Consider the following 10,892-nt stretch of genomic DNA (forward strand, 5'->3'; position numbering starts at 1 on the left):
AAATATTCAATTCTCTCACTAACTTACTACAAATGTAAGAATAAGTAGACCCCGAATCAATCGATACAAAAATATTCTTGTCATACAGTTGAAAGGTACCTGTTATAATCTTCGGGTCATCTCTATCCTCGCTAGTCTTGAGATTATACACCCGAGCTGTGGAGTGTATCTCTTGTAGAGTCGAGGACTCTAACTGACTTCTTCCTCTACTGCTATATCTTCCCCTCTGAATAGTCGAGGTATACCTCTCTGGCTGTACCGATTCACCAGCTATCATAGGAAAATCCCGAACAAAATGTCTGGTGTCCCCACATTTAAAGCAGGCTCCAGAAATCATTCTACATATCTCCGAATGGTTCCTTCCACAATATGGACATTGTCTGACTTGGCTCGGGTTAGATCTCCCCCCTCTGGATCCCACTGACTAAGTTTGTCGTCCCCTTATTAGATTTCCCCACGCGGAGGATGCCACTGACTCTGATCTAGGCTGAGGTCGAGGACCAGCATCTCGACCCCTTTTTAGTAGTACCAAACTCGACGATGCACTTGTTCTTTTTTATGTCTGAGCCTGAGAATCTCTGAACCTTTCATTCTGAGCTCTTTCCAGAGCTTTAGCACGGTTCACCACTTCTTGAAACGAAGATAAATTCAACACAATTAACATTTCATTCAATCTTGGACGTAAACATTCCACGAACCACTCACAAGCATCCTTCTTTGTATGAATAAGCTCGGCAGCGAAGCGACTCAACTTGTTGAATTCACATTCGTACTCATACACTGTACGATTCTATTGCTTCAAATTCATGAACTCTTTCTTCATCTGTCGGATAAACTGATCTACGATATATTTATGCTTGAACTCTTCTAAGAACAAAGACCAAGTTACTTGATCACCAGACATTCTCAATGTAACATTGGTCCACCAAATCCTGGCTTGCCCTTGGAGCAAAGAGACTAATCCATCCATCTTGTCAGCATCAGAACAATGAAGTCCCTCAAGCATAATTTTCACGTCATTAAGCCAAAGGTCCGCAGCAACAAGACCTTCTTCGGCTTCACCTCTAAACTCTGGTGCTCCTAAACCCTTTAACTCCTTTGCAACATTCATTCTCGGAGTTGAAGTAACAAAAGGCTGAAAATGCACCAATTTCGCGTCCAATGTTCTGAAGAACACATCTTGATCACTTACAGACACTTCAGCGGGCCTATCGTCTCCCGCTTCACTTCTAGAGCTACCATGTCCGGACATCTATAAAAATATACCCATATCATTCTATCAACAAAACGACATACTTAGTATTAAATCAGATCGGAAGTTTTCACTATTTTGTTCTCATGTATACCTTATGGGACACTCTAGACTTCGGTTTATACCAAGAATCGACTAAATCATAGCTTTAATACCATTAAATGCAACACCTTAACCCGTACCCTACCCGGATACGAGTCTGAGGTGTCACATTAACTTTTCAAACTTTGACTCTTAAAGAAAACCAAAGAAATTTTGAAACTTTCATTACAATAAAAGTTGTTGACTTACAAAAAGTTGACCAAATCCATACAAACCCGATCAGAGTCTTCGTAATTAACAACTATTTACATGTCAATACACTAAATACAAAAAACACATACTTTGCTAATTACTTCTGATCTGATCTTCTAGTAGTGATGCTATCCTTGCCACTCCTAAATCTGACTTTTTGCTTCCTTGGTACCTACGTGTAAATCACTTACACGCTAAGTCACAGACTTAGTGAGGCATAATCTAAATATATAGATATAATACTGCATTCATGAACATGCATTCTTACCATCTGATCGTGATATTTTAATTTGCATGCATCTATTACACTATAACATATATGATGGTGACATACACATATAAAACATATATTCTTATGCTAATTTCACTTTAATTTATCTTTGGATTGTCCATGTACATTATTGAGAACATAAGGTACGCGAGTACACTGAGGTTGTGTACAATGTTGTCACCATAGCTCGAATAAAATCCCATTAAGGGCACTGAATATTTGTCCCGAATGACCACTATGTCCCGAAGGACCAATGAAAATCACTCGACTCTTGGCATGCCAATTATACCTACAGCTCTCGTATTAAATAACATGGGCTTAATTATAAATAAAATTCTCATTTTCATAACTCCTCTATCACTTTTCACATAAACACATAATTCACTTCATATGAGTACACATGATCATTTCTTTTATTTCCCATACCTGAATGGATTCTCATATAATTGCATTCATTCATATAAGTTCATATTTAAAGCCTAAATGAATCATGTATGAAATTACCATAACATGAACACATATATAAATATGAATGTGCATGAATATGAAATTATAAGTTCAACTAAACGAGATAGACTCATCGCAAGTCTTATCTCAATACAATTTCCATTTAGGATATGCACTCACCTTAACCCTGCTTGCTTGACTCGATCCTAATCTTTCGATTGTTCCGGAACAAGATTACGTTCCGTATCTACATAGTAATACATTGATACATATCAGTATACTAATTAATATATTCTAAACTATCATTTCTTAGGCTAAAAGAAAGGTTATTTTCATCTCTTAATGAAGGTATGTATCGATGCACTACACAATGTATCGATGCATCCCTTAACGTGTGCATCGATGCACTATCTATGCATCGATACACAAATCTCATTCGATGTTTGTATTTTAAGGGGGTGCATCGATGCACTAATTGCATTCGATGTTCATTTATTTGAGAGTGCATCGGTACACATTGAATGTGTATCGATGCACACAGCCCATAAATGTTATTTTGAGCACGAATATCCCTTCATAATCCTCTCAACACTTCATATTTCACCTCTTTTAATATCCCTAACTTGCATACACATACTTAAACTAATTATTATCCATCCAATACCTCTAAAACTTAAAAAATTCAATCCTCCATATAGAATTTAAGATCTTAAATTAACATCTAAATCTAATAAACTTAATCCCTTAATCAAAAAAATTCACCTTTACCTTGGCTCACACGCACAGAGAAGAAAGGAGAAGGAGAGGAGTCTGGAACTCTTGTGTTTTTCTTCTTTCTCTTCCACGTGTAGCTGGTATAAATATAAGCAATCTTAATTTTTCCCTTGAAAATGACCATTTTTCCTTCAATTCCATCTTCCTTGCGATTTAATCCTATACCAAATTACAATACTATTCAATTATATACTTTAATCACCAAATTTTGTAACTTTACAATTTAATCACTAACCCGGGTATTGAGGATGTTACACTTCCAAACCTTGTTAAAGCTTCTATCCACTACGACCTTCTTACTGAGATTATCAGAATACTTATCATGGAAAACTCTAATCTTGAAACCATCCAACACCCTACCATGAGCTCTCCTCACCGCCAAGTTTGCTTCAGCTCTATTTCTTCTTCTAAATAGGTAATTAAAGAAATTTTCCTCTTATATTAACATTTGAATTTTAATTACATATATTATTTATTATTAACGATGTTAATGATTTATAATACGACGCTGTAAATTAATATCACATTCAAATTGAAGTTAAAAACAAATATTATTAATAAAAGTGGCACAGTACGGAATGAAATTAAAGTTATGTACTAACTTAGAAACATTTTTTAAAATGTTAATTTTAGAGAAATCATCAAATTCAAATACCAATTAAATATTTAATCCTGTTAAAAATATAAAACAAAACTAATTGATTGATTGGAAGCATCGAATTGATGAAATTCAATATTAATATATTTTAAAAAAAAATATTAATATTATGGAATGATTATAAAATAATTTATATTTAAAATTTTTTAACCACACTCTATATCGTAATATTTGAGTCTAAATATTTTTTTAATCATTGAGTTTATTTAATGGATTAGATGTAACATATTAAATCCATAAATAACGTAACTGATAAGTTTGTATTATTTGAAGCAGGTAGGGCTCGGTCCTATGCAATATCGACAGAGAGTAACTATTTGAGTCTAAATATTTTTTTAATCATTGAGTTTATTTAATGGATTAGATGTAACATATTAAATCCATAAATAACGTAACTGATAAGTTTGTATTATTTGAAGCAGGTAGGGCTCGGTCCTATGCAATATCGACAGTTGGTAGGCCATCAGTTCTATAATGGTCTCTGTACGCATTTCGAACACGGAAAGCAACCGATTTCCACTAAAATTCGCGCGGTATTCGCCCCTTTGCTGCCGAGATCGTTCGTTCTCGATCGCCTTGCTTTTATTCTAATCCACACCTGCCCTGTTTTACTTTTCCTCTTGTCGTACGCTGGTCGATTCCCCGACTAAGCTACCTTTTATTATTTTATCCTTTGACGTTAGGGTTTCGATTGCCTACCTACTAAGTTTTGCGTATCAATTTTAAAAACAATTCAATATTTAAACTTTTTTTGAATTTAAATATACATAAACTTTAATTTGATGTAACTATACTCTTGAAAATTTTGAATTTGTGCATATTCATAAATTTAATTATTTTCAACTACTGCTTGAGTTTCTCTTTTTAAGAAATCTTTATACGTAAAAAATAAATTAAATGGTAAAATTTGATCTATATAATTGCGTCAAAATTCTCGGTTCACATAGTACATTGGACCCAATGCAACCCTAGTTTCATTGATTGCTCCCTTACAGCCAAGATGAGAGCCAACGGATATTAAATATATTCATTTTGCAAAAATAATTGAGACGAATTATCTTGGATTTTTCTGAGAAAATGACTATAGAATTAAGCTACCTTAATGTTAAATATTACATAAACCATTACAAAATTGTAATATGTTCTGTAATAGTTTAACTTCAAAATTATCAACAAAATAAAATGTGATGAATTACCAAATAAAAAACCTTTTTTATACAAGGGGAAAGGGTACTGGGTAGGGACCAAAGCAAAGTATAGCAAGAACAAACTAAAGAGATAACGAAAACAAAGCAAGGGCAACACACCATACAATGAGAGGAACCAACAACAGTTCATATTGAAGAGATGATACACAATGAAACCTATAAATAACAAAGGCAAACATAAAGAGAGAGCGAGAAGAATTCAGTTTTAAGTGATCAAGAAATTCATTACATTCACATTCAAATATGTAGATAAAGAATAAATTTTCATGAGATGGTTTTCACATATACATGAATGCAACTAGCACAACAATATGACCCTATCAAAGTACTCCCAATTCAACTCATAATCTAAGTCAGAACTATAACACAGATAAACAAATGCCGCAAACAGAAGTCCAATCTACGTTTCAACGATCTAGAAAACTTAAAATACAGAAAAGTCTCAACAAGATAAATAGTAGCTAAATCACATACGAGGCAATGAGTATTTGGATTCTAGCAAAGCTCAAAAATAACTAAATTCCAATATCAACTTAGGCCCAAGTGTCCAACCTCCAAAAATAATTCCACAAAAGCAACATAGAAGCCCCCAGGCCACAACAAGTTTAGAATTGTGTTTAACCAAATTACTATGCATGTAGTTCAGGATTCTCAAACCCACACCTTCACTCAGTGGAAGAGATCTCATATTAGGTAACAACAAAAGTTGCAACCTTAAATGCTTTTGTTGTGGCTATATCCCCTCGTAATCTACAACCACAGCCCCCAAAAGTGAAGCCCAATTTTTGTTGTGACTATGGTCTTTGGCATAGATTGTGTACACCTCAAAGTTGTGGATTAAAAATACCACATTTATTTATTCAAATCCAAAAGTAAAGTAAAACAACTAAAACCATAACTATTCAAGTTGTGGTCGAAGTTTAAACACATAAGACTGGAACTATAAAAATAGAAAACAACACATGAGTTAGCAAACCAAAAACAACTGTTAAGGTTTATATTTAAGATATAAATAGAATGATGCCAATAGCTTCTCTCATTTCCAAATTGTTAGCAGCACATGCAACATTTACCCTCTTTTTGCCCAAGAACATATACATCAAAAACATTAAGCCATACTAGCTAGCATTTTTTATTTTTTATTTTTAATTACCCTTTCCATTTGAGTAGTTGTATAAGTATTTATGTTATATTTGGCTTATCAAAGCTATGTTGCTCAAACTTGAATACCAGTGTCAGGTGCAGATACGTCTCTAATCGTTTGACTCATCAACTGACTTCAACTTAAGACACGAGGATTTGAAACCTAAGGATCCTAGAGAAGGATACGGGTGCAAGGATTCATTTTACATATTAAATATTTTAAGTAAAATGTAATACATTAGTTTTTTCATGAGTTTTAGAAAAAAAATTGCTTTTAAAATATTTTATTATTAAATTTATTTATAAGTTATAGCCAATTTTAAGTAACTTTGATCCATTACTAATAATAATGAATTAAAAAGGTTTTGAACTGGCTTTATAGACTAAACAATAATAAATATTTTGGGCCATACTCTTAAGCATAGGCCTAATTCTTCAGTTTCTTTTATCAATCTGTTTTCTGCTGCCACCTTTCTGCTTGCCTCCGTTGATCTACTTTTTTTAAACTGTTCTTCTCCTTTCAGTCAAAAGACCTTGTCCCAGGAAATCAACACAGATCCAATACCCAAGTTAGTATCGGTTTGTGTTGATACGAGTATTGTGCTAAAATGGACGAGCAACAAAGTATAAAAAAACTAAAGCAATAAGAATTTGAATTGTAAGTAAACTTAGTACGTTCTTACTAAAAACAATCTTTTTCATTAAAACCGAAACTTCTAACATATGAAAGAGCCAAACAGATTTCCTTAACAACAAAAGAAACAAAACGAATAATGGGGTTCAATTTGAAAATGAATACAGAAGTAAAAACAAAGAAAAAGAAAAAGAAATGCCTACCAATAAAGAATTAAGAACTATATTCAATTTATTTGATAAATTACTTTAGTCTAGATGGATAGGAATTCAGGTCCTAACAATTTGGTTGAATATAACACATATACATTGGTAATGAAAATGTAGCTCAAATTCAAAATTTAGTAGCAAAATTCTGGAACCGAACTCCAACCAAACTGTAAATATTTGAGAAAGGAGAAAGGCTTACCTCAAAAGCTGACAGGGCTTTACCATTCTACTCGTTTAAAGTTCACATCGATTCTCATCTACCACTGCCAATATCATCATTTCTCACTCACACTCATCCTCCAAGTAATTTCCAGGGCTTTCATTGCCCTTTCAGTAGCTTCCTAGTATTAAATTGCCACCCAAACGGCCAAACGCACAACATAAATGACTATCGTTATCACAGCAATATATATTACTAAAAATAAACAATGGAGAAACCCAAAAATATGTCCAGAAAAATCTTAGCACCCAGAGCTACATCACATATATCATTGTCCCGTAAAGAATTAAATAAAATAGAAAACTCATTTAACAGAACGAATATAAAGTGGTGATAGAAATTAATAATTCGTATCATTAATTCTCGCATATGTTTATAAGAAATTAGACTTCATAAACCACGAGGTAAAAAAACTGTCAATTTGAAGCCTTTTAATTTTTCTCATTCAAGTATTTGATTCGAATAAAAGGAATTATAAAACAAGCTCTGTTTACCAAACACAATTAGCGGTAACAACTGTTTAGTTATATTCAGCTTTCCAAAGTAGACTATTGATTTCCTAACCAAAATCGGGGGGGGGGGGATGAAAAGTTTGAAACTTACCTTATTTTAACGGAAACCAAACAAACAAGTACAAAGAACAAATCCAAGAAAAAGAAACGCGGTTATTTATTTCAATGATTAAAATCAAAGATCAACCCGCTTCAACATGACTAAATTGTAATAACATATATATAATTAAAAAAGTAATTTAGCAAAGTAAAAACGGAATAAGAGGGAATTATGGTTAGAGAAAAAGTACTGTTATTGCGAGGTCTTCTGTATCTTCGAAAACGATGACAGAAACTAAACCACAAAAGAAGGATCAAAACGATGACATAAATGACCCTCGCAACTGACACTGAATTGATGGATTACGGAATGGAGAGCACAACAATGGCCGTCTCCCAACACCATCTTGTAGCAGAGCGGGCACCAGTGCCAAGTCCGGTGAGCAAAAGGGGATCGAACCGTAGACAGATAAACAGATAAAGGGAGACCCCTTTCTGTTGTGCTGTAAGGGTTTTTTAAACCTGGGGTTTAGGTTATAAGGAAATTAAAACCCAAATACTACCCTTGTGAAATCCCAAAAGAATCACGATATTGCAAAATTATTATAGTATTATGATAATTCTTATATACATGTACAAAGTTTGTAACAATTTTTTTATATATAGATTACTATTGAATTAATTAAAAAATGTTACTATTTGCGTTTCAAAAAATTACTATTTGAAAAGTTGTCAGTAAACCAACAATCAGTCAGTCTAATGGGATGAGGCACTTGATCTCTTAAATAATATCAACAGTTTAAACCCTGTAATTGCGAATAGAGCAAACTGAGTTAGGAGGGTCGCCCTTACTCTGCAACATCTGATTTAAATTAATCGATCAATAAATCAGATACTAATGGATATACCTAAAAAAGAAAAGTTAGTAAAAAAAATTATGACTAGTGTTTACGTATATTTAAAATTATGTATAACATCACACTTTCACATTTGATATCATTAATGTAAAATATAAATTTTTTATTTTTTCCGACATAAATTACAAATAACTTATATTGAATATGAATTTTTCATTCTTCACTCAATCATTTGAAGATAAGAATAATGTTATAAAAGTCTCATAGAGTAAATTATAAAATTATAATTCTTTTATTTAAATATTCATCTTTACCTATTGAAAATATGTCTTAAAGTTTTTGAAAATCATTTTTATGTATAAATTATAAAATAAATATTTGGTTTAATACGAATAAGGCCTAATTATGTAATATTTTAGTGTCTAAAGAATTTTTCGCTAAAAATAGGTGTTTAATGTTTTATCGGTTATATTTTTAGGGGCCTACAATTTATTTTTTGGTTTTTAATAATAAAATATTATTTTAATTAAAAAAGAAAAAGTTTAATATATTTATAAAAAAACTAACTGTCTAAATAATTTTAGTTAAAAATATGTATAACGTTTTCTTGATTATACTTTAGGTACCTACAGTTTATTTTTTAATTTTTGTAATAATAAAAATATTATTTTAATTAAAAAAGAAAAAAGTTTAATCTATTTATAAAAAGAACTAACTTTTACTGAAATTATAAAAAATATCTCGTTTTAAGTCTCATTACCAACCGTTGCCGGTTATCTCCACCCACCCACCCATCGCCATGCATCCATTGATCTATCGTCGTCCTTACTGTCACCCAAAATCTCTAAATCTAAAATCTCCAATATCCAAATCCCTAATTTTAATTTCTTAACACAAATGGTCTCCGTCCATCGTCGTCGTCGTCGTCGTCGAACAGTTGAATTTTGATCGGAATAGCATGGTGGTTCGAATGGTGGTGGTGTGTGGCTTATGGAAGTCAGAATCGGCAGGAATGGACGAATAACGACAACAATGACTTAAAATCTGATGAACCTTTAAAAGTTTCTCCACGAAAAATAGTAGCATATTACCACAAAAGGCTAATGGGGATTTGATCGGGAGTCGACGTCAGTGATGATGACAGTGGCGGTGACGATTAACATTGATCGACCAATGACTTTTGGAATGATGAAAGGGGAAAAGGGAAAGGGGTAGAACACACAGAGCTGTTATGTTCTTTTTTTTCAACAAAAAATATTTTTATTTATTTTTATTTTTTTAAATTCTCAAAATTATCAAAACGTGACTCATGTCACTTAACGGAGATATTTAACCGCGGTTAACATTTAAGCAACTAAAATTATATTGTTTTAAACATTAAATACCTATTTTTAGCGAAAAATTATTTTAGCACTAAAACATTTTACGAGGTATAATTCAAGTACTTTTTTTTGTATTAATCCTAAATATTTGTATGAAATAATTTAATATTATATTTTTTAATTGATACAACCAATCTGCATTGCACGAATAAGAAAACCAGTGTATATTATTATTAAATGATACTTGAACTTGGCCTTCAAATATATGTAAAATTTACAATAATGCATCATCAAGAAAATATTATAATCATGGAAATAACATTGAGGAATTATACACGTGGCTAGGTATAAAGGGCCCTCTATAATTCTTATAAAGGATTCTATTTTTTAGATAAATTCGATTTCAAAATCTCTATTTTTATGCTTCTTAATAGCAACAACTGATAGATATATTCGATTTCGAGATCCCTATTTTATACTTATTAATGACAACAACTAATAGATATATTTGATTCGGACCATTATTTTTTTGAACCCTGCACGGTCGCGCACCTTGTGCCCTCAACCACGCGCTTGTATACACGTCATCTACTTGGAAAAAGAAAACTCGGATTTGATCTTTGGACTACAGCTGCTTCATCTCCGCCAAATGTTTCACTTAAAAAAAAACAAAAAAAAGAAGAAGGAAAAATAAATTGTTTGTAACAAGGTAAAAGCTACCAATTGAAAAAGGGAAAAGAAAAGTGGAAAGGATTAGGGTTTACCGAAGTGACCGAGTTAATTGGGCAGCCTGGGCGAGATCGCCTTGTTCTCGTGCCTTTAGGATATTGAACATCAGAGCGAGACGAATCCGAGTATGGGCAGATTGTCGGATAATTTGAGATGTTTCGTCTCGGAGCTTATCGCATTCTTCCTGGAATGCTCGGAGATTTGCCTCCACTTGCCTTTGCACTTCTTTAACGCTTTCCTGCTCTTTGCTCATCTCTTTCATGTCTACCTTCAACCTTTTGATTCTCTTCCTCACATACCTTGCTGAATCCTTTCTCTTCAGT

At 32.6% G+C, this 10,892-nt stretch overlaps 1 long non-coding RNA gene across 1 annotated transcript; it reads right to left on the reverse strand.

The window, feature by feature from the left end:
* Positions 1–6,370: 6,370 nt before the first annotated feature.
* LOC120143441 lies at positions 6,371–8,175 on the reverse strand. The gene is made up of 3 exons (XR_005517936.1): positions 7,913–8,175; positions 7,090–7,231; positions 6,371–6,580 (listed from the first exon to the last, which is right to left on the reverse strand). It is a non-coding gene; the product is annotated as an uncharacterized LOC120143441 (long non-coding RNA).
* Positions 8,176–10,892: the final 2,717 nt, after the last annotated feature.

This window comes from Hibiscus syriacus, unplaced genomic scaffold, assembly GCF_006381635.1.
Source record: "Hibiscus syriacus cultivar Baekdansim isolate YM2019G1 unplaced genomic scaffold, ASM638163v2 tig00110847_pilon, whole genome shotgun sequence".
NCBI lineage: Eukaryota > Viridiplantae > Streptophyta > Magnoliopsida > Malvales > Malvaceae > Hibiscus > Hibiscus syriacus.